The following is a 23,595-nucleotide window of genomic DNA, read 5'->3' on the forward strand; positions in this document are numbered from 1 at the left end:
GTGTCTAGGATTAGATGTGGTGGCAGCCTGTATCTACGTACAACCACATCATCTGGCATCCCAAAAAGTAGGACACGGGGTCGGAAAATTGGTGGCCTAGCACGCCTCCGTTGCCTTGGTTGATGAGGAGCCGGTTGTGGTTGTGGGGCTGGCGGTTGGGGTGGGAGTGCTGGCGTGGGTTGGGGAGGTAGGGCTTCTGCTGCGATAAATATAGACATCACACACTTTTATAAAAAAAAAAAATGTTGAATAAGACAAAAACAAAGTCCAAAAAATATGCAAACAAAAAATTTGTAAAAAAAGGGGGTGTCAACTTACTGCAGGAGCGTAAGACATTTTTTTCTGGGTTCAATTCAGGACCAAAAAGAATATTATCACAAAAAAGAAAAACAACATTATTTTTATAATGAAAGCTACATATGTTAAATTGTAATTGTTAAAAGTACTATTATTTAAAAAAACAGAACATCAAACACATCACAAACACCAACTACAAAATTATGAATAATTGGTTAAAAACATTTAAATAAAACAAACAAAAAGTTAGCCCTTTAGTAGCTAGTCCAGCCAAGAACAACACTACTTTGCTGATCAATCCAGGTAAAAAACATAACATTTATTATCAAGATGGAAAACAAACATAATCAAAACACTTTGAACAAACACAAACAGGAACCAACACAGGCCCAGGGAACTTACCTGATCCAAAATAAAGAAAGGAACTATTTGTGTTATATAGCACACAAAATAAACAAAATAGACTAGGGTTACGTCACCCAAAACAATTCTCCTACAAGAGAGCAAATATGACAGTCAAAAACAACATACAGACCAATAAAACAAACAGGCACCAACACAGGCCAAGGGAACTTACCTGATCCAAAATAAAGAAAGGAACTATTTGTGTTATATAGCACACAAAATAAACAAAATAGACTAGGGTTACGTCACCCAAAACAATTCTCCTACAAGAGAACAAAAATGTCAGTAAAAGCAATGAAGCACAGGTTTATTTGCAAAAATGGACTAGCAAAATATATATGTGTAAAAAAGAATAACAAACAATCAACATAAAATAAACACTTTTAAATCAAAAAATGAACAAGACGAATTCCAGAATACTCACAAACGAAAATTCGCAGAAAAAATGCTACACTGACTATATTCTAAACGCAAACGAAAGGACAAATGTATGCTTGACAATTACTCACTCTGAAAATTCCTATAGCACCTTCACGCACAAGCCAACAAACTCAAGTGAAAGAAACTCCAAACTACCTACACTCACAGCGTGCAAAGTAGGCCCTTAAATAAGCAGTGCAATCATTAACCAGATTAACAGTGTACACCTGTGTGAATTAACGCTACGCACGTAGGTATATAAGCACACACCTCGGCGTACACACGTCATCACAAACATGGCTTCTCGTGAGCAAATCGCAGCAGAGATGGACCGCATTGCAGAGCAGCAGATGGCATTGCAGAAAAAACGCCTAGATTGCCAAAGGCGTATGTTGGAATACGCCTCTGCGGATGTTGAAGAGGCAGGACCTAGTACTCTGCAAATGTCTGCTTCTGAACCACAACAATTGAGTGGGGATACCCTGCCACACACACATAGTGACCAAACTGAGGGAGAATTGGCATTAGCCACACAAACACAACAGACAGAAGCTGCTAGTGAGGAGGAAGATGGTGATGACCAACAAGAAGAAACCTCACAGGCTACCTCCAGACGGAAGAAAAGACAGCCTGCATTCACTAAGAGGGAGTTGCGTGTCTTGGTCACGCAGGCCATGTCCAAAATCCATAGAGGCCCAAAAAACATGGGGGCTGCTTCAAAAGATCGCATCTGGAGAGACATCACAAAATCTGTGAATGAAGTTGGCTCTGTCGTCAGAACATCGCAGGAAGTGAGACGAAGGTAAGTGCATCTTGACAGTCCTTTTTCTGTGCTAAGTTGACTAAAAAATGTAGTTACATGTGATGTTATGTCTAGCAAACACAAGCAGAACATGTGTGCTATATATTTACTTAGACCAATAATAATACTCAACTTTGTCCCTCTTTCACAATACATATGTAGGTGGGCCGACTTCAAATCCCGCCTGAAGGCAAAGAGGGCTGCGGAGTGGAATGCCTCAAGGGCTACAGGGGGTGGACCACCTGTCGCTGTGGAGTTTACTGACTTGGAGGAGATGGCGATGGCCTGTGTCAGTTATGAGGAGGGCCAAGGGGTGTCTCATATGGACACGGACCTGCCTGAGATTCTGACGGGACATGACTTGGAAGGTAAGTTTACACATTTATTTGTCTGTAATTTGAACTGTATTTATAATAATAAACTAATTTTGTATCCAACTTTTTCCCCACACATTCTTCTATTTGCTTGCCACAAAACACAGCACAGGGGGGTGATCAGTTTGAGTCACAGGACGGTTATGTGGTTGAGGCTGAGGTGGAGGGACCTAGTGGGTCTGGCAGTGTGGGCCAACAAATCCCACCTCTGCAGGTTCCTACTGCCCCCCCCACCCAACCCTCTGCTATCCCGGAGATCCTGCTTGAAATCGCTAGGTATGGTGAGAGCCTAAATAGGTTTCAAGACGGGGTCATCCGGGAGGTAAGCCAGATAGCTGTCCCGCTCACTGAGCACCGAACCTGTGTTGAGCAAGGTGTTGCTCAACTCTGCCAAGGTCTGGCAGAGATCAGGCAGGGCCAAGAACAACTTGCCTCCTCATTCCAAAGCCTTGCAAATAACATCTTGCAAGGGCTCCAGGCCATCGCTGTCTCCCTTGCCCACAGTGGCAGAGAGCCAACCACATCGGCTCCCTCCCCTGCCCCTGCCCAGGAAGAACAGCCCACTGGGCAGGCCCAACGAAGGTCGCTCCGCAGACCTTCCAAAGAAGAACAGGCTCAGGCGGGGAGAAAAAGAAGAAAATGATGTCTCTCCAGATGGGCAGCACCCATGTTTTTGATGTTGCCTCTATGTTATTTTGGAGTTGGCTTGTGTGGCCAGAATGGATAACTCCCTCTTAGTGAAATGTATTCTTTCTGTTTGGAGGTATTGTAGCCTGTGAGTTTATTTGTATAAACACCAGAGCCATCTTCCTCTTACTAGTGTGCTATGTATTGTTGTGTTTGTGTGGTGGATCCTAATTCTTTCTCATTTGGTATAAAATTTGTGTGTGGCAGGGTGTGTAATATGTTTTATTTATGCTTAAAAAATATACTTTTGACAGAAGCAGAATTTTGCAGAGTACTGAGTTCTGCTATATAATTATTGTCAGTGCCATCTGCTTGCTGCTTGGTCCATCTCTGCCTGTGAGACTCACGTGGAGACATGTTGTTTAAATGTTGTGAAATATTATTACAGTAATAAAAAATATATATTAAAAATTTGTCCAGTTTCTTCAAGGTAATGCATTAGGTAAATCTTAGTTCCAGAAAGATTAGGTCAGCATATAGACACTTGTAGACCAATCTGCAATTTCTCCTTAAAAATATAAAAATCCAAAAAAAACAGGTATGCTTTGCACCACACTTTAATGTCCATATTAAGTAAACAGACACGACACTTTTTAGAAATATCTATGGTCAACAGGACATCATTTAAAACATTGACAGATATTATAAACAAATATTATTGTGACTTTTAAGACTAAATAATAGTGTATGCTGCATTATGTGAGTGTTGGTTTATTTTACAAAAATGTTGCAGATTTCAAAAACTTTCACAAATAATTTCACTGGTTTGTATTTGGTAGTCTAACACACATTAAAACATGTTTAAAAAATGCTTACACACCAACTTAAACCAAAATAACACCCTTATTTGACAGTGTGTGAGATTTATATGTGAGTAGAATAAACATGTAATGTGTGTTCAGACAATTGCTGGTTGGTAACTTTCATCTGCTCATTAATTAACAAGTAATTGGACATCAGATGAATGTGCTCTCCAATTAACTGCTAATTACTGCATACACACTTGTACCAGTACTTCGCAAATGTAGAGTAACTGCAGACCTACTCGGCTGCTGCGTGAATGTTGCTACGGTTTCCTATGTTAGTTTTAACAGCGACAATGTTTATTTGCGAAAAACACGCCCATTGCGAGTTGCATACTCCCACACTGTACGCCCACTTTCACGCCCATGTCGGAGCATTGCGAAGTCTCGCCTCCGCCACGCCCACGCCACTCCTCGTTTTCGTTTGCCAGTTACGGCTTTTTTTTTTCAGAGTAATTTTGCACAGTTGTCGTACGTATGTACTCGCGCATGCGTAAACACGCATTTGCGCATGCGCAGATACTTACATTTCGTACATTTGCGTTGCGATGACTCTTAGCGATCAACTCGGAATGAGGGCCATAGTTCTTAAATGAAGCAAAGAAAGGGCTAAAAAGAATACATTGTTAAAGCACTTTTCATACTGTATATAATCTTTTTTATTAGGAACATAGGACCAAATGATTCATTACATGCAAAGAGCTAACAGGGTATATATTTTTACATCGTATATGATGACCTTAGTGGAAAAAGCCTTCCATCTAAGTTGTCACCTCTACAGAACTATAAATAACCCAACCCTATATATGACTACTGTTATTTGCACTTAATATATATATATATATATATAAATAGTAAATATATATACGATGAGCGGGTTCGGATCCTCGGAATCCGAACCCCCCCGAACTTCACCCTTTTTACACGGGTCCGAGGCAGATTCGAACCTTCCCGCCTTGCTCGGTTAACCCGAGCGTGCCCGGACGTCATCATCCCGCGGTCGGATTCTCACGAGATTCGTATTCTATATAAGGAGCCGCGCGTCTCCGCCATTTTTCACTCGGGCATTGGAAATGATAGTGAGAGGACGTGGCTGGCGTCCTCTCAGTTTTATTCAGGTGGCTGCAAATATCTGTGCTCATTGCTTTATTGTGGGGACTGGGGGCCAGCAGTATTATATAGGAGGAGTACAGTGCAGAGTTTTGCTGACCAGTGACCACCAGTATATGTTGTCTGCCTGAAAAACGCTCCATATCTGTGCTCAGTGTGCTGCACATATCTGTGCTCACACTGCTTTATTGTGGGGACTGGGGGCCAGCAGTATTATATAGGAGGAGTACAGTGCAGAGTTTTGCTGACCAGTGACCACCAGTATTATACGTTCTCTGCCTGAAAAACGCTCCATATCTGTGCTCAGTGTGCTGCATATATCTGTGCTCACACTGCTTTATTGTGGGGACTGGGGACCAGCAGTATTATATAGGAGAAGTACAGTGCAGAGTTTTGCTGACCAGTGACCACCAGTATTATACGTTCTCTGCCTGAAAAACGCTCCATATCTGTGCTCAGTGTGCTGCATATATCTGTGCTCACACTGCTTTATTGTGGGGACTGGGGACCAGCAGTATTATATAGGAGGAGTACAGTGCAGAGTTTTGCTGACCAGTGACCACCAGTATTATATGTTCTCTGCCTGAAAAACGCTCCATATCTGTGCTCAGTGTGCTGTATATATCTGTGCTCATACTGCTTTATTGTGGGGACTGGGGACCACCAGTATTATATAGGAGGAGTCAGAGCCGGATTAAGAGGGGGGTCCCGGGGATAAGTACCCCGGGCCCCCTTTTTTCAAAGGGCTCCCCATCGCCGCCGCAGATCGGAACAGAGATCCGATCTGCGGTATTGCCCTGCGCTTCCGGGAGCCGGCGCCACATGCAGCGGCAGGTCAGCTCAGCGATAGCCGTCCCTGGCGCCTCTGGCTCCCGGCTCCCGGCGGCGGCTCCACTGCCCGTGATAGAAGGACAGCTGAGCGACGGCTCAGCTGTCCAATAGTGTGAGGAACAGCAGCCTGCGGCTCAGTCATTGGCTGGGCGCGCAGCCTGCAGGGAAGGAGGAGAGAGGAGTCGGACAGCCGCCCATGGACTCCGTGGAGGCAGCCGCAAGCACAGCACCCATTCTCAGCCAGCTCAGGGGACTCCTTGGCTACCCGTACCTGTGCAAAAGCACATAAAAAAACGTAAGGCTGCATTACAATATGTTCTGGGTTTATATATATATATATATATATATATATATATACCACTTCACAAATCACGGCACTGGAGACAAGTTTCTAATGCAATAAAAAAGCTTGTAATATAGGTAGACGCACGTTTCAGAGCTTCCGCTCCGTCCTCAGTACCATACAAGATAAACACAACTCGACAATACACACATTTAAATACCTGTGTAGGTCCCGCCGAGCACCGCCGCCGTCCCCCTGGCTCCCGTTCACCGCCGCTGCTCTCACTTCCGCTTCCGCTCCCGACGTCATGTTGCCAGGCAACGCTCGGCTTGCGCGTCACCAGCCCCACAGTCTGCAGAGCGGGACGTCACTGATATTGCAGCTCCCGAACTGGTTCCCCCGGGGTCTGCAGCACACGCCTGACAGGGAAATATAACAAAAGGCACTGAGGACGGAGCGGAAGCTCTGAAACGTGCGTCTACCTATATTACAAGCTTTTTTATTGCATTTGAAACTTGTCTCCAGTGCCGTGATTTGTGAAGTGGTGTATGTTGATTTACACTGGCACGGGGACCCATTGCTGATTGAATACCAGAGTGCCGGCTGCTATGGACAATATATATATATATATATATATGTGTGTGTATATATAATATATATATATATATACACACACACACACATACACACGCACGTGCGCGCGTGTGTATGTATGTATATATATATATATGTGTATGTATTATAGACATATTTATCATAGGCGTGCGCACGGGGGGGGGGGGGACTGGTGCACACAGGCACCCCCTAATGTCCAGCACCCCCCTCACACACGCCTGTATCTGACTCATTACTGAGCATGCAGTTCTATTCCTGACTGTGACTACACTGTACGCCCGCACACGCTCTACGCCCGGCAGCACTGACAGCCCGCTCTCTACGGCCGTCCGCCCGCACAGACTTCCTGCGCGCAGAGACATCCCGCTACCTACGGCCGCTCGCTACGCCCACCCACACCCGCTCTCTACACCCGCGTCCATCATCCACCCGACCCTTCCCTCCCTACACTCACCCTCTATGCTCGGTCAGCAGGCCCGGCGACAGACATGCCGCTGCAGGGGCGGTAGAGGGTACATTTGTCAGCAGCACCTGCTACCGGAACCCACATGATTTTAATTTTAAATCTTAGGGCCCCCCTGTCTTAAGTACCCCAGGCCCCCCGAAGCCTTAATCCAACTCTGGGAAGAGTACAGTGCAGAGTTTTGCTGACCAGTGACCACCAGTATTATACGTTCTCTGCCTGAAAAACGCTCCATATCTGTGCTCAGTGTGCTGCATATATCTGTGCTCACACTGCTTTATTGTGGGGACTGGGGACCACCAGTATTATATAGGAGGAGTACAGTGCAGAGTTTTGCTGACCAGTGACCACCAGTATTATACGTTCTCTGCCTGAAAAACGCTCCATATCTGTGCTCAGTGTGCTGCATATATCTGTGCTCACACTGCTTTATTGTAGGGACTGGGGACCACCAGTATTATATCGGAGGAGTACAGTGCAGAGTTTTGCTGACCAGCGACCACCAGTATTATACGTTCTCTGCCTGAAAAACGCTCCATATCTGTGCTCAGTGTGCTGCATATGTCTGTGCTCACACTGCTTTATTGTGGGGACTGGGGACCAGCAGTATTATATAGGAGGAGTACAGTGCAGAGTTTTGCTGATCAGTGACCACCAGTATTATACGTTCTCTGCCTGAAAAACGCTCCATATCTGTGCTGCATTGTAGTATATAGTAGGAGTACAGTGCATAATTTTGCTGACCACCAGTATATAATATATAGCAGTATGGTACAGAAAGGCCACTGCTCTACCTACCTCTGTGTCGTCAAGTATACTATCCATCCATACCTGTGGTGCATTTCAGTTTTGCACAGTTTGGTGACCACCAGTATATAGTATATAGCAGTACAGTACAGTAGGCCACTGCTCTACCTACCTCTGTGTCGTCAAGTATACTATCCATCCATACCTGTGGTGCATTTCAGTTGTGCACAGTATATATAGTAGTAGGCCATTGCTATTGATACTGGCATATAATTCCACACATTAAAAAATGGAGAACAAAAATGTGGAGGGTAAAATAGGGAAAGATCAAGATCCACTTCCACCTCGTGCTGAAGCTGCTGCCACTAGTCATGGCCGAGACGATGAAATGCAATCAACCTCGTCTGCCAAGGCCGATGCCCAATGTCATAGTAGAGAGCATGTAAAATCCAAAAAAACAAAAGTTCAGTAAAATGACCCAAAAATCAAAATTAAAAGCATCTGAGGAGAAGCGTAAACTTGCCAATATGCCATTTACGACACGGAGTGGCAAGGAACGGCTGAGGCCCTGGCCTATGTTCATGGCTAGTGGTTCAGATTCACATGAGGATGGAAGCACTCATCCCCTCGCTAGAAAACTGCAGTGCCACTCCTAGATGGGCAAGGTGTTTGTGTCGGCCACTTGGGTCGCTTAGCTTAGTCACACAGCTACCTCATTGCGCCTCTTTCTCTGACGTCCTAGTGGATGCTGGGAACTCCGTAAGGACCATGGGGAATAGACGGGCTCCGCAGGAGACTGGGCACTCTAAAAGAAAGATTAGGTACTATCTGGTGTGCACTGGCTCCTCCCACTATGACCCTCCTCCAGACCTCAGTTAGATTTCTGTGCCTGGCCGAGCTGGATGCACACTAGGGGCTCTCCTGAGCTCCTAGAAAGAAAGTTTATTTTAGGTTTTTTATTTTACAGTGAGACCTGCTGGCAACAGGCTCACTGCATCGAGGGACTAAGGGGAGAAGAAGCGAACCTACCTGCTTGCAGCTAGCTTGGGCTTCTTAGGCTACTGGACACCATTAGCTCCAGAGGGATCGACCGCATGGAACTGGCCTTGGTGTTCGTTCCCGGAGCCGCGCCGCCGTCCCCCTTACAGAGCCAGAAGCAAGAAGAGGTCCGGAAAATCGGCGGCAGAAGACTTCGGTCTTCACCAAGGTAGCGCACATCACTGCAGCTGTGCGCCATTGCTCCTCATGCACACTTCACACTCCGGTCACTGAGGGTGCAGGGCGCTGGGGGGGGCGCCCTGAGGGCAATATATGACACCTTGGCTGGCAAATCTACATCATATATAGTCCTAGAGGCTATATAGATGTAAAATTACCCCTGCCAGTATTCCAGAAAAGCGGGAGAAAGTCAGTTGAAAAAGGGGCGGGGCTTCCCCCTCAGCACACTGGCGCCATTTTCTCTTCACAGTGCAGCTGGAAGACAGCTCCCCAGGCTCTCCCCTGTAGTTTTCAGGCTCAAAGGGTTAAAAAGAGAGGGGGGGCACAAAATTTAGGCGCAATATTGTATATACAAGCAGCTATTGGGAAAAATTCACTCAATATAGTGTTAATCCCAAAATTATATAGCGCTCTGGTGTGTGCTGGCATACTCTCTCTCTGTCTCCCCAAAGGGCTGTGTGGGGTCCTGTCCTCAGTCAGATCATTCCCTGTGTGTGTGTGCGGTGTGTCGGTACGGCTGTGTCGACACGTTTGATGAGGAGGCTTATGTGATGGCAGAGCAGATGCCGATAAATGTGATGTCGCCCCCTGTGGGGCCGACACCAGAGTGGATGGATAGGGGGAAGGTATAAACCGACAGTGTCAACTCCTTACATAAAAGGCTGGATGACGTAACAGCTATGGGACAGCCGGCTTCTCAGCCCGCGCCTGCCCAGGCGTCTCAAAGGCCATCAGGGGCTCAAAAACGGCCGCTCCCTCAGATGGCAGACACAGATGTCGACACGGAGTCTGACTCCAGTGTCGACGAGGTTAAGACATATACACAATCCACTAGGAACATCCGTTACATGATCCCGGCAATAAAAAATGTGTTACACATTTCTGACATTAACCCAAGTACCACTAAAAAAGGGTTTTATGTTTGGGGAGAAAAAGCAGGCAGTGTTTTGTTCCCCCATCAAATGAGTGAATGAAGTGTGAAAAAGCGTGGGTTCCCCCGATAAGAAACTGGTAATTTCTAAAAAGTTACTGATGGCGTACCCTTTCCCGCCAGAGGATAAGTTACGCTGGGAGATATCCCCTAGGGTGGATAAGGCGCTCACACGTTTGTCAAAAAAGGTGGCACTGCCGTCTTAGGATACGGCCACTTTGAAGGTACCTGCTGATAAAAAGCAGGAGGCTATCCTGAAGTCTGTATTTACACACTCAGGTACTAGACTGAGACCTGCAGATAGTGCTGCTGCAGCGTGGTCTGTAACCCTGTCAAACAGGGATACTATTTTGCGAACATTAGGCGTCGTCTTATATATGAGGGATGCACAGAGGGATATTTTGCCGGCTGGCATCCAGAATTAATGCAATGTCTATTCTGTCAGTTGGGTATTAGAGACCCGACACTGGACAGGTGATGCTGACTTTAAAAGGCACATAGAGCCTTATAAGGGTGAGGAATTGTTTGGGGATGGTCTCTGGGACCTCGTATCCACAGCAACAGCTGGGAAGAAAAATTTTTACCTCAGGTTTCCTCACAGCCTAAGAAAGCACTGTATTATCAGGTACAGTCCTTTCGGCTTCAGAAAAGCAAGCGGGTCAAAGGCGCTTCCTTTCTGCACAGAGACGAGGGAAGAGGGAAAAAAGCTGCACCAGTCAGCCAGTTCCCAGAATCAAAATTCTTCCCCCGCTTCCTCTGAGTCCACCGCATGACGCGGGGGCTCCACAGGCGTAGCCAGGTACAGTGGGGGGCCGCCTCAAAAATTTCAGCGATCAGTGGGCTCGCTCACAGGTGGATCCCTGGATCCTTCAAGTAGTATCTCAGGGGTACAAGCTGGAATTCGAGGCGTCTCCCCCCCGCCGTTTCCTCAAATCTGCCTTGCCGACAACTCCCTCAGGCAGGGAGGCTGTGCTAGAGGCAATTCACAAGCTGTATTCCCAGCAGGTGATAGTCAAGGTGCCCCTACTTCAACAAGGACGGGGTTACTATTCCACACTGTTTGTGGTACCGAAACCGGACGGTTCGGTGAGACCCATTTTAAATTTGAAATCCTTGAACACATACATAAAAAAATTCAAGTTCATGATGGAATCGCTCAGGGCGGTTATTGCAAGCCTGGAGGAGGGGGATTACATGGTATCCCTGGACATCAAGGATGCTTACCTACATGTCCCCATTTACCATCCTCACCAGGAGTACCTCAGATTTGTGGTACAGGATTGCCATTACCAATTCCAAACACTGCCGTTTGGACTGTCCACGGCACCGAGGGTCTTTACCAAGGTAATGGCAGAAATGATGATACTCCTTCGAAAAAAGGGAGATTTAATTATCCCGTACTTGGACGATCTCCTTATAAAGGCGAGGTCCAAGGAGCAGTTGTTGGTCGGAGTAGCACTATCTCGGGAAGTGCTACAACAGCACGGATGGATTCTATACATTCCAAAGTCACAGCTGGTTCCTACCACACGCCTACTGTTCCTGGGGATGGTTCTGGACACAGAACAGAAAAAAGTGTTTCTCCCGCAGGAGAAAGCCAAGGAGCTGTCATCTCTAGTCATCTCTAGTCAGAGACCTCCTGAAACCAAAACAGGCATCGGTGCATCACTGCACACGAGTCCTGGGAAAAATGGTAGCTTCTTACGAAGCAAAATTCCATTCGGCAGGTTCCATGCAAGAACCTTTCAGTGGGACCTCTTGGACAAGTGGTCGGGATCGCATCTTCAGATGCATCGGCTGATAACCCTGTCTCCAAGGACCAGGGTATCTCTACTGTGGTGGCTGCAGAGTGCTCATCTTCAAGAGGGCCGCAGATTCGGCATACAGGACTGGGTCCTGGTAACCACGGATGCCAGCCTTCGAGGCTGGGGGGCAGTCACACAGGGAAGAAATTTCCAAGGACTTTGGTCAAGTCAGGAGTCGTCCCTACACATAAATATTCTGGAACTGAGGGCCATTTACAATGCCCTAAGTCTGGCAAGGCCTCTGCTTCAAAACCAACCGGTACTGATCCAATCAGACAACATCACGGCAGTCGCCCATGTAAACCGACAGGGTGGCACAAGAAGCAGGATGGCGATGGCAGAAGCCACAAGGATTCTCCGATGGGCGGAAAATCACGTCTTAGCACTGTCAGCAGTGTTCATTCCGGGAGTGGACAACTGGGAAGAAGACTTCCTCAGCAGACACGACCTACACCCGGGAGAGTGGGGACTTCATCCAGAAGTCTTCCAACTGTTGGTAAACCGTTGGGAAAGGCCACAGGTGGACATGATGGCGTCCCGCCTAAACAAAAAACTAGATATTGCGCCAGGTCAAGGGACCCTCAGGCAATAGCTGTGGACGCTCTAGTGACACCGTGGGTGTACCAGTCGGTTTATGCATTCCCTCCTCTGCCTCTCATACCAAAGGTACTGAGAATAATAAGAAAACGAGGAGTAAGAACGATACTCGTGGTTCCGGATGGGCCAAGAAGAGCTTGGTACCCAGAACTTCAAGAAATGATATCAGAGGACCCATGGCCTCTACCTCTCAGACAGGATCTGCTACAGCAGGGGCCCTGTCTGTTCCAAGACTTACCGTGGCTGCGTTTGACGGCATGGCGGTTGAATTCCGGATCCTAAAGGAAAAGGGCATTCCGGAAGAAGTCATTCCTACGCTGATAAAAGCCAGGAAAGAAGTAACCGCAAACCATTATCACCGTATTTGGCGAAAATATGTTGCGTGGTGTGAGGCCAGGAAGGCCCCAACAGAGGAATTTCAGCTGGGTCGTTTTCTGCACTTCCTACAGTCAGGGGTGACTATGGGCCTAAAATTGGGTTCCATTAAGGTCCAGATTTCGGCTCTGTCGATTTTCTTCCAGAAAGAACTGGCTTCGCTGCCTGGAGTTCAGACATTTGTAAAGGGAGTGCTACATATTCAGCCCCCTTTTGTGCCTCCTGTGGCACCTTGGGATCTCAACGTGGTGTTGAGTTTCTTAAAATCACATTGGTTTGAGCCACTTAAAACTGTGGATTTGAAATATCTCACGTGGAAAGTGGTCATGTTATTGGCCTTGGCTTCGGCCAGGCGTGTGTCAGAATTGGCGGCTTTGTCATGTAAAAGCCCTTATCTGATTTTCCATATGGATAGGGCAGAATTGAGGACTCGTCCCCAGTTTCTCCCTAAGGTGGTATCAGCTTTTCACTTGAACCAACCTATTGTAGTGCCTGCGGCTACTAGGGACTTGGAAGATTCCAAGTTACTGGACGTAGTCAGGGCCTTAAAAATTTATATTTCCAGGACGGCTGGAGTCAGGAAAACTGACTCGCTTTTTATCCTGTAGGCACCCAACAAAATAGGTGCTCCTGCTTCTAAGCAGACTATTGCTCGCTGAATTTGTAGCACAATTCAGCTGGAGCATTCTGCGGCTGGATTGCCGCATCCTAAATCAGTAAAAGCCCATTCCACGAGGAAAGTGGGCTCATCTTGGGCGGCTGCCCGAGGGGTCTCGGCTTTACAATTTTACCGAGCTGCAACTTGGTCAGGGGCAAACACGTTTGCTAAATTCTACAAAATTGATACCCTGGCTGAGGAGGACCTTGAGTTCTCTCATTCGGTGCTGCAGAGTCATCCGCACTCTCCCGCCCGTTTGGGAGCTTTGGTATAATCCCTATGGTCCTTACGGAGTTCCCAGCATCCACTAGGACGTCAGAGAAAATAAGATTTTACTCACCGGTAAATCTATTTCTCGTAGTCCGTAGTGGATGCTGGGCGCCCATCCCAAGTGCGGATTGTCTGCAATACTTGTATGTAGTTATTGCCTAACTAAGGGTTATTGTTGAGCCATCTGTTGAGAGGCTCAGTTATATTTCATACTGTTAACTGGGTATAGTATCACGAGTTATACGGTGTGATTGGTGTGGCTGGTATGAGTCTTACCCGGGATTCAAAATCCTTCCTTATTGTGTCAGCTCTTCCGGGCACAGTATCCTAACTGAGGTCTGGAGGAGGGTCATAGTGGGAGGAGCCAGTGCACACCAGATAGTACCTAATCTTTCTTTTAGAGTGCCCAGTCTCCTGCGGAGCCCGTCTATTCCCCATGGTCCTTACGGAGTTCCCAGCATCCACTACGGACTACGAGAAATAGATTTACCGGTGAGTAAAATCTTATTTTTTTTCTTTGCATCATGTGGCGTTTGGGGACTATTTTTTTGAAGTGCCATCCTGCCTGACACTGCAGTGCCACTCCTAGATGGGCCAGGTGTTTGTGTCGGCCACTTGTGTCGCTTAGCTTAGTCACACAGCTACCTCATTGCGCCTCTTTTTTCTTTGCATCGTGTGCTGTTTGGGGACTATTTTTTTGAAGTGCCATCCTGCCTGACACTGCAGTGCCACTCCTAGATGGGCTAGGTGTTTGTGTCGGCCACTTGTGTCGCTTAGCTTAGTCACACAGCTACCTCATTGCACCTCTTTTTTTCTTTGCATCATGTGCTGTTTGGGGACAATTGTTTTGAAGTGCCATCCTGTCTGACACTGCAGTGCCACTCCTAGATGGGCCAGGTGTTTGTGTCGGCCACTTGGGTCGCTTATCTTAGTCACACAGCTACCTCGGTGCAAATTTTAGGACTAAAAATAATATTGTGAGGTGTGAGGTGTTCAGAATAGACTGAAAATTAGTGTAAATTATGGTTATTGAGGTTAATAATACTATGGGATCAAAATGACCCCCAAATTCTATGATTTAAGCTGTTTTTGAGGTTTTTTTGTAAAAAAACACCCGAATCCAAAACACACCCGAATCCGACAAAAAATTTTCAGGGAGGTTTTGCCAAAACGCGTCCGAATCCAAAACACGGCCGTGGAACCGAATCCAAATCCAAAACACAAAACCCGAAAAGTTTCCGGTGCACATCACTAATATATATATATATATATATATATATATATATAATTTTTTTCTTCTTTCTCTTCCCTGAGAGATTGAGTTTCTCTATTAACATGTACAATGAGGGCACAGTGAACCCTGAGTCTACTTTTCTCATCCTCTTTGGAAGCTGGGAATTGCTTACTGTTTGGGATCCCAGCAATGTTCTTTATTTCTCAAATGGGGTTGTGATATATAACCCACCTTAGGCACCTGGATAAGTGTGGATTGTCTATAGAATAGTAGTTTCATTATCCTCCAAGACATTCTGAACTATCAGAGATGCTTCTCAATTAAATCAGCTACATAGTATCCTTCTAGGCAGGGTTGTATTTAGGGGTGAGAGTACCCCTAAGCACAACATTAACATCCACCCACCTTTGCCTAACTTTATTATTTTCATTGATTGGTTATAAGCTCTCATTTGAAGATAGCCAATTTAATTGAATAATTAAAAAGCAACTATGAAATCTGCATGTATACATATTTACTAAATATGACAGCTTACAGGGGTAGTATGTGCATGTCCTACCCATTTACACTCCAATCGAGATGGCATATGGTACCGTGTAGTGGAAATATTTTGCAGTTACTGGTAAATTTCAGGCTGACAGTACCAACACATGCATCCAAGTGCTGCTTCTAAACAAGTGCCACCCCTAGGCATGTGCCTCACATGCCTAATGGGAAATTTGCCACTGTTTCCAGGTCATTGTTTTTAGGTTTTTATTACATCCCAGTGACCTATATATGTCCAGGGGGAAGGACATACATGGACACATAGACATAGACACCTCTCTCTCTCTCCCTTGCATAATGTGTATCAGGGGCTCTAACTGGCATAATGTGGGCTATACCTGGCATGTGTATCAGGGACTCTACCTGGCATAATGTGTATCAGCGGCTCTACCATGGTGTAATGTGTATAAGGGGTGCTACTGTGCCATATAATGTGAATAACGGACACTACTGTGCCATGTAATGTGAATTGGTACTATTCTGTGGCCAAGTCCCTTCCCCATAAAGCCAAGCCCCTATATTTATGGCACGCACTGTCCCTATTTTAAACATGGTGGGAGAGGGGGCACCAATTCTTTTTTCTGGCACGGGGTACCAAAATATCTAGTTACAGTACTGGGGACAAATATATAAATGTGTGCATGTATGAGTGTGTCTTAATTTTGGATCCTAAGAAAAAAAGGAGAATAATGTGGGGGTCTTGTATAGGGTATGTATTGTAAGTAGAGGCATATGGTTGATAGTAACTAGGGACGACCATCTACAGTATGTGACAATGCCTAATAATGCAACTTCTTCCTAGACTCTCTAAGGGGCAGATATACTAAGTCTTGGAGAGTGATAAAGTGGAGAGAGATAAAGTACCAACCAATCAGCTCCTGTTATTTTTCAAACACAAGAGCGGGATGTACTAACCTCCCCCGCCGCGTTATCTGGCTTTTCTCTGTGCTCCTTGTCTTATCTCCGCCGTTACTAGTCTCCTCTCCGCTGCCTGGCACTACTCGTTGCTCCCCCATGCTCCCCGTCTTTTTTCTCTTCATCACCGCCGCACCCACTGAGTCATGCGCTCTCTGTAGCAATTGGTCAGCGCTGCGCTCCCCCTGTCAGGGGCGCGCAAGCAGGGTCCAGGACCCGGCATCCCACAAGCCAGTGTGCGCCTGCTAGGAAGATGACACAAGTGCGCACGCGCAACTGACAGGGGGAACGCATGGCTGACCAAGCGCTAAGGAGAGCGCAGGACTCAGTGGCCGTGGCGGTGATGAGAAAAAAGACGGGGAGTATGGGGGAGCGACGGGTAGCGCAGGACAGTGGAGACTGGAGACCAGTAACCGCGGAGATAAGACAAGGTGGGTCATTCCGAGTTGATCGCTCGCTAAAAGTTTTTAGCAGCCGTGCAAACGCATTGTCGCCGCCCACTGGGAGTGTATTTTCGCTTTGCAGAAGTGCACACGCTTGTGCAGCAGAGCGCCTGCAAAATCTTTTTGTGCAAAACAAGACCAGCCCTGTAGTTACTCTTCTTTTTCTGCCACGCCTGCGTTTTTCTAAGCACTCCCTGAAAACGGTCAGTTGAGATACAGAAACGCCCACTTCATGTCAATCTTCCTGCGTTCGGCCATGCGACTGGAATGTTTGTTACACTCTGTGCAAACCCATGATGCTCATTGTACCCATATGACATGCCTGCGCATTGTAGTGCATATATATGCACCATGCACAGAAATGCAAATTTTTAGCCTGATCACTGCGCTGCGAACAACGGCAGCTAGCGATCAACTCGGAATGACCCCAAGGGAGTGCAGAGAAAAGCCAGATAATGCAGTGGGAGATGTTAGTACATCCGCCCACAGTCTGTAACATGGCAGTTAGAAGGTTTGCCCGGTACTTTATATCGCTATCACTTTCCAAGGATTAGTACATTTCCCCCAGTCTCGCCACAGCTATGTGAATAATTAGCAGAATTATAATTGTTCTGCTTTCATAAGAGAGAAAAATGTGCTTGTCTCACAATCACAACAATATTGGCGTGCCAACCTCTGCCAATATCTGTAAAAATGGGCACAAAGATTTCAGGGAAGAGAGGAATTCGCTAAAGTGTAGGAATTCATAATACAGGTTGAGTATCCCATATCCAAATATTCCGAAATACTGACTTTTTTGAGTGAGAGTGAGATAGTGAAACCTTTGTTTTTTGATGGATCAATGTACACAAACTTTGTTTAATACACAAAGTTATTAAAAATATTGTATTAAATGACCTTTAGGCTGTGTGTATAAGGTGTATATGAAACATAAATGAATTGTGTGAATGTACACACACTTTGTTTAATGCACAAAGTTATAAAAAATATTGTCTAAAATGACCTTCAGGCTGTGTGTATAAGGTGTATATGTGACATAAATGCATTCTGTGCTTATATTTAGGTCCCATCACCATGATATCTCATTATGGTATGCAATTATTCCAAAATAAGGAAAAATCCGATATCCAAAATACCTCTGGTCCCAAGCATTTTGGATAAGGGATACTCAACCTATAGTAACAGCAGCGAGTTTCGTTCTAATGCCAGCACCTCAGTCCTTAATTGCCATCCCTTTTCATGAGAGCAGTAATACTTGCAAAATCAATACTTCCAACAAACAAGGCTTTAGTTGACATTGATCTTATTCATGGTATTCGCATAGACATTCATGTTATAGATACAGAACTCCTGTGTGATTTTTAATATCCTTATATTTTAGTAGGGGGAAAATCTATGTCAGCTGGAAGAGGGCCATAATTATAGTAGGTTGTTTGAAAGGAATACTGTCCATGGAATTGATTTGTTAGCCAAAGGCTGACCTTACTAACATACATATGTAAGAATTTTATCATAACAGGGGTTCATTTCTTTGCAATAGTAGTGTTTTGAGTAATTACTGCGTTGCCAGTAGTGGCAAACGCTCAACCCTGGAGTACAGTATGTGCTGAGCGAAACATGCCAGATACACTCGGTAAACGGGCATACAGTACACTCACTCTGCATCAACCCCAAAGTGATCATACTTAGTTATATGAGCGTTAATCAGAATTACTGCGGTTCTTCTGTACAGTACACAGTGAGCATCACCATGACAGGTCTTTTCTTTTCAAAGCAAGCAATGACATGAGCAGATCATCTATTTGTAACGGTACATGACAGCCTGCAGTGTACAAGCTAATTGCTCCTTTTACCAACACACATACACAGCCATAGTGCTACAGTAATTGATGGGCAAAGTGATAGATACAGTACACAGTGAAAAACACTCATTGATCTACACACAGAGATTTACAGGTAAATACATTATGTATTATAAGAGCCACATGTGCATCCAGCTTATTGTGTCTTTTGAATACAAAGAGTAGACATACATTAGCAAACAGAGGCAAAAGTAAATTAAACACCTGGCTTATTTCTCTATAATTGACACACCAAGGACTTTAATGAGATCTTTAGGATTATGGAAGGATCATAACAAGTCTTTCCTCCTTAATTAGGCTCAGATCAATGCTTGTTTGTGTAGAGTATAAATTGTGCCTTATGCAGTTGTGTGAAGCCTTCAACTTTGGCTCAGAAGTCCCCACTGGCCATGATCATGATTTCCACCCACCACCATCAATCCTTGCTCTGTGACATACTGTATAAACCCACACCTATACATCACACACACATCATTCTGTTTAACACAAGTGAGCCAATTACCATGCAAATGGTCGAATGTTACCGACTTCCCATTGCAGAACAGTTCAATAAGGAAGGAAGACCTAGAAGAATCCAATAAAGAGATCTTTAACACCAGATAGAGTTTATGATTTTAGGCTAAAATTTGTTTATGTGGAGATTTAATGTTTCAGGCAAAGTGCCTAGTATAACTGAGGCAGAAAAAGTCACTTACAAAATGAAAAACTACTGAGCAGATGTGGTGCCAGGTGCATACACTTGTGTAAGAATCATTTTAATGGGAGAAGTGCAGACATTTGGGGGCCTAGATGGCAGCATCTGTTGTGGGTGAAAATGTTTGCAGTGGCCCATGAGAGGAGATAAGTGATCAGTGTAGTTTCTTGCCAGGTCTTGATTAGTGATGAGCGGGTTCGGTTTCTCGGAAACCGAACCCCCCCGAACTTCACCCTTTTTACACGGGTCCGAGGCAGGTTCGAACCTTCCCGCCTTGCTCGGCTAACCCGAGCACGCCCGAACGTCATCATCCCGCTGTCGGATTCTCGCAAGATTCGGATTCTATATAAGCAGCCGCGCGTCGCCGCCATTTTCACTCGTGCATTGCAAATGTTAGGGAGAGGACGTGGCTGGCGTCCTCTCCGTTATTGTTGAATTTGATTGTGCATTATTGCTTAATTCATTGTGGGGAGGACTGGGGAGCAGCTGTATAATATAGGAGGAGTACAGTGCAGAGTTTTGCTGATCAGTGACCACCAGTTATCCGTTCTCTGCCTGAAAAAAACGCTCCATATCTGTGCTCAGTGTGCTGCATATATATCTGTGCTCACACTGCTTAATTGTGGGGACTGGGGAGCAGCTGTATTATATAGCAGGAGTACAGTGCAGAGTTTTGCTGACAGTGACCACCAGTATACGTTGTCTGCCTGAAAAACACTCCATATCTGTGCTCAGTGTGCTGCTTTATTGTGGGGACTGGGGACCACCAGTGTAATTAATATTATATAGGAGGAGTACAGTGCAGAGTATTGCTGACAGTGACCACCATTATACGTTGTCTGCCTGAAAAACACTCCATATCTGTGCTCAGTGTGCTGCTTTATTGTGGGGACTGGGGAGTCGGGACCACCAGTATAATATTATATAGGAGGAGTACAGTGCAGAGTTTTGCTGACACAGTGACCACCAGTATACTATATATAGCAGTACGGTACGGAAGGCCACTGCTGTACCTACCTCTGTGTCGTCATTAAGTATACTATCCATCTACATTCTATACCTGTGGTGCATTTTAGTTTTGCAGTTTGCTGCCACAGTGACCACCAGTATACTATATATAGCAGTACGGTATGGAAGGCCACTGCTGTACCTACCTCTGTGTCGTCATTAAGTATACTATCCATCTACATTCTATACCTGTGGTGCATTTTAGTTTTGCAGTTTGCTGACACAGTGACCACCAGTATACTATATATAGCAGTACGGTACGGAAGGCCACTGCTGTACCTACCTCTGTGTCGTCATTAAGTATACTATCCATCTACATTCTATACCTGTGGTGCATTTTAGTTTTGCAGTTTGCTGACACAGTGACCACCAGTATACTATATATAGCAGTACGGTATGGAAGGCCACTGCTGTACCTACCTCTGTGTCGTCATTAAGTATACTATCCATCTACATTCTATACCTGTGGTGCATTTTAGTTTTGCAGTTTGCTGACACAGTGACCACCAGTATACTATATATAGCAGTACGGTACGGAAGACCACTGCTGTACCTACCTCTGTGTCGTCATTAAGTATACTATCCATCTACATTCTATACCTGTGGTGCATTTTAGTTGTGCGCAGTATATATAGTAGTAGGCCAATGCTATTGATACTGGCATATCGTTCCACACATTAAAATATGGAGAACAAAAATGTGGAGGTTACAATAGGGAAAGATCAAGATCCACTAACACCTCGTGCTGAAGCTGCTGCCACTAGTCATGGCCGAGACGATGAAATGCCATCAACGTCGTCTGCCAAGGCCGATGCCCAATGTCATAGTAGAGAGCATGTAAAATCCAAAAAACAAAAGTTCAGTAAAATGACCCAAAAATCAAAATTAAAAGCGTCTGAGGAGAAGCGTAAACTTGCCAATATGCCATTTACGACACGGAGTGGCAAGGAACGGCTGAGGCCCTGGCCTATGTTCATGGCTAGTGGTTCAGCTTCACATGAGGATGGAAGCACTCATCCTCTCGCTAGAAAAATGAAAAGACTTAAGCTGGCAAAAGCACAGCAAAGAACTGTGCGTTCTTCTAAATCACAAATACCCAAGGAGAGTCCAATTGTGTCGGTTGTGATGCCTGACCTTCCCAACACTGGACGATAAGAGCTTGCGCCTTCCACCATTTGCACGCCCCCTGCAAGTGCCGGAAGGAGCACCCGCAGTCCAGTTCCTGATAGTCAAATTGAAGATGTCACTGTTGAAGTACCCCAGGATGAGGATATGGGTGTTGCTGGCGCTGGGGAGGAAATTGACAAGGAGGATTCTGATGGTGAGGTGGTTTGTTTAAGTCAGGCACCCGGGGAGACACCTGTTGTCCGTGGGACGAATATGGCCATTGACATGCCTGGTCAAAATACAAAAAAAAATCAGCTCTTCGGTGTGGAATTATTTCAACACAAATGCGGACAACAGGTGTCAAGCCGTGTGTTGCCTTTGTCAAGCTGTAATAAGTAGGGGTAAGGACGTTAACCACCTCGGAACATCCTCCCTTATACGTCACCTGCAGCGCATACATCATAATTCAGTGACAAGTTCAAAAACTTTGGGTGACAGCGGAAGCAGTCCACTGACCACTAAATCCCTTCCTCTTGTAACCAAGCTCCTGCAAACCACACCACCAACTCCCTCAGTGTCAATTTCCTCCTTACCCAGGAAAGCCAATAGTCCTGCAGGCCATGTCACTGGCAAGTCTGACGAGTCCTCTCCTGCCTGGGATTCCTCCGATGCATCCTTGAGTGTAACGCCTACTGCTGCTGGCGCTGCTGTTGTTGCTGCTGGGAGTCGATCGTCATCCCAGAGGGCAAGTCGGAAGACCACTTGTACTACTTCCAGTAAGCAATTGACTGTCCAACAGTCCTTTGCGAGGAAGATGAAATATCACAGCAGTCATCCTGCTGCAAAGGAGATAACTCAGGCCTTGGCAGCCTGGGCGGTGAGAAACGTGGTTCCGGTATCCACCGTTAATTCAGAGGCAACTAGAGACTTGATTGAGGTATTGTGTCCCCGGTACCAAATACCATCTAGGTTCCATTTCTCTAGGCAGGCGATACCGAAAATGTACACAGACCTCAGAAAAAGAGTCACCAGTGTCCTAAAAAATGCAGTTGTGCCCAATGTCCACTTAACCACGGACATGTGGACAAGTGGAGCAGGGCAGACTCAGGACTATATGACTGTGACAGCCCACTGGGTAGATGTATTGCCTCCCGCAGCAAGAACAGCAGCAGCAGCACCAGTAGCAGCATCTCGTAAACGCCAACTCATTCCTAGGCAGGCTACGCTTTGCATCACCGCTTTCCATAAGAGGCACACAGCTGACAACCTCTTACAAAAACTGAGGAAGATCATCGCAGAATGGCTTACCCCAATTGGACTCTCCTGGGGATTTGTGACATCGGACAACGCCAGCAATATTGTGCGTGCATTACATCTGGGCAAATTCCAGCACGTCCCATGTTTTGCACATACATTGAATTTGGTGGTGCAGAATTATTAAAAAAACGACAGGGGCGTGCAAGAGATGCTGTCGGTGGCCCGAAGAATCGCGGGCCACTTTCGGCATACAGCCACCGCGTACAGAAGACTGGAGCACCACCAAACAATCCTGAACCTGCCCTGCCATCATCTGAAGCAAGAGGTGGTAACGAGGTGGAATTCAACCTTCTATATGCTTCAGAGGATGGAGGAGCAGCAAAAGGCCATTCAAGCCTATACATCTGGCCACGATATAGGCAAAGGAGGGGGAATGCACCTGACTCAAGCGCAGTGGAGAATTATTTCAACGTTGTGCAAGGTTCTGCAACCCTTTGAACTTGCCACATGTGAAGTCAGTTCAGACACTGCCAGCCTGAGTCAGGTCATTCCCCTCATCAGGCTTTTGCAGAAGAAGCTGGAGACATTGAAGGAGGAGCTAAAACAGAGCGATTCCGCTAGGCATGTGGGACTTGTGGATGGAGCCCTTAATTCGCTTAACCAGGATTCACGGGTGGTCAATCTGTTGAAATCAGAGCGCTACATTTTGGCCACCGTGCTCGATCCTAGATTTAAAACCTACGTTGTATCTCTCTTTCCGGCAGACACAAGTCTGCAGAGGTTCAAAGACCTGCTGGTGAGAAAATTGTCAAGTCAAGCGGAACGTGACGCGTCAACA

The sequence above is a fragment of the Pseudophryne corroboree genome, chromosome 3 (genome assembly GCF_028390025.1).
Source record: "Pseudophryne corroboree isolate aPseCor3 chromosome 3, aPseCor3.hap2, whole genome shotgun sequence".
Taxonomy (NCBI): domain Eukaryota; kingdom Metazoa; phylum Chordata; class Amphibia; order Anura; family Myobatrachidae; genus Pseudophryne; species Pseudophryne corroboree.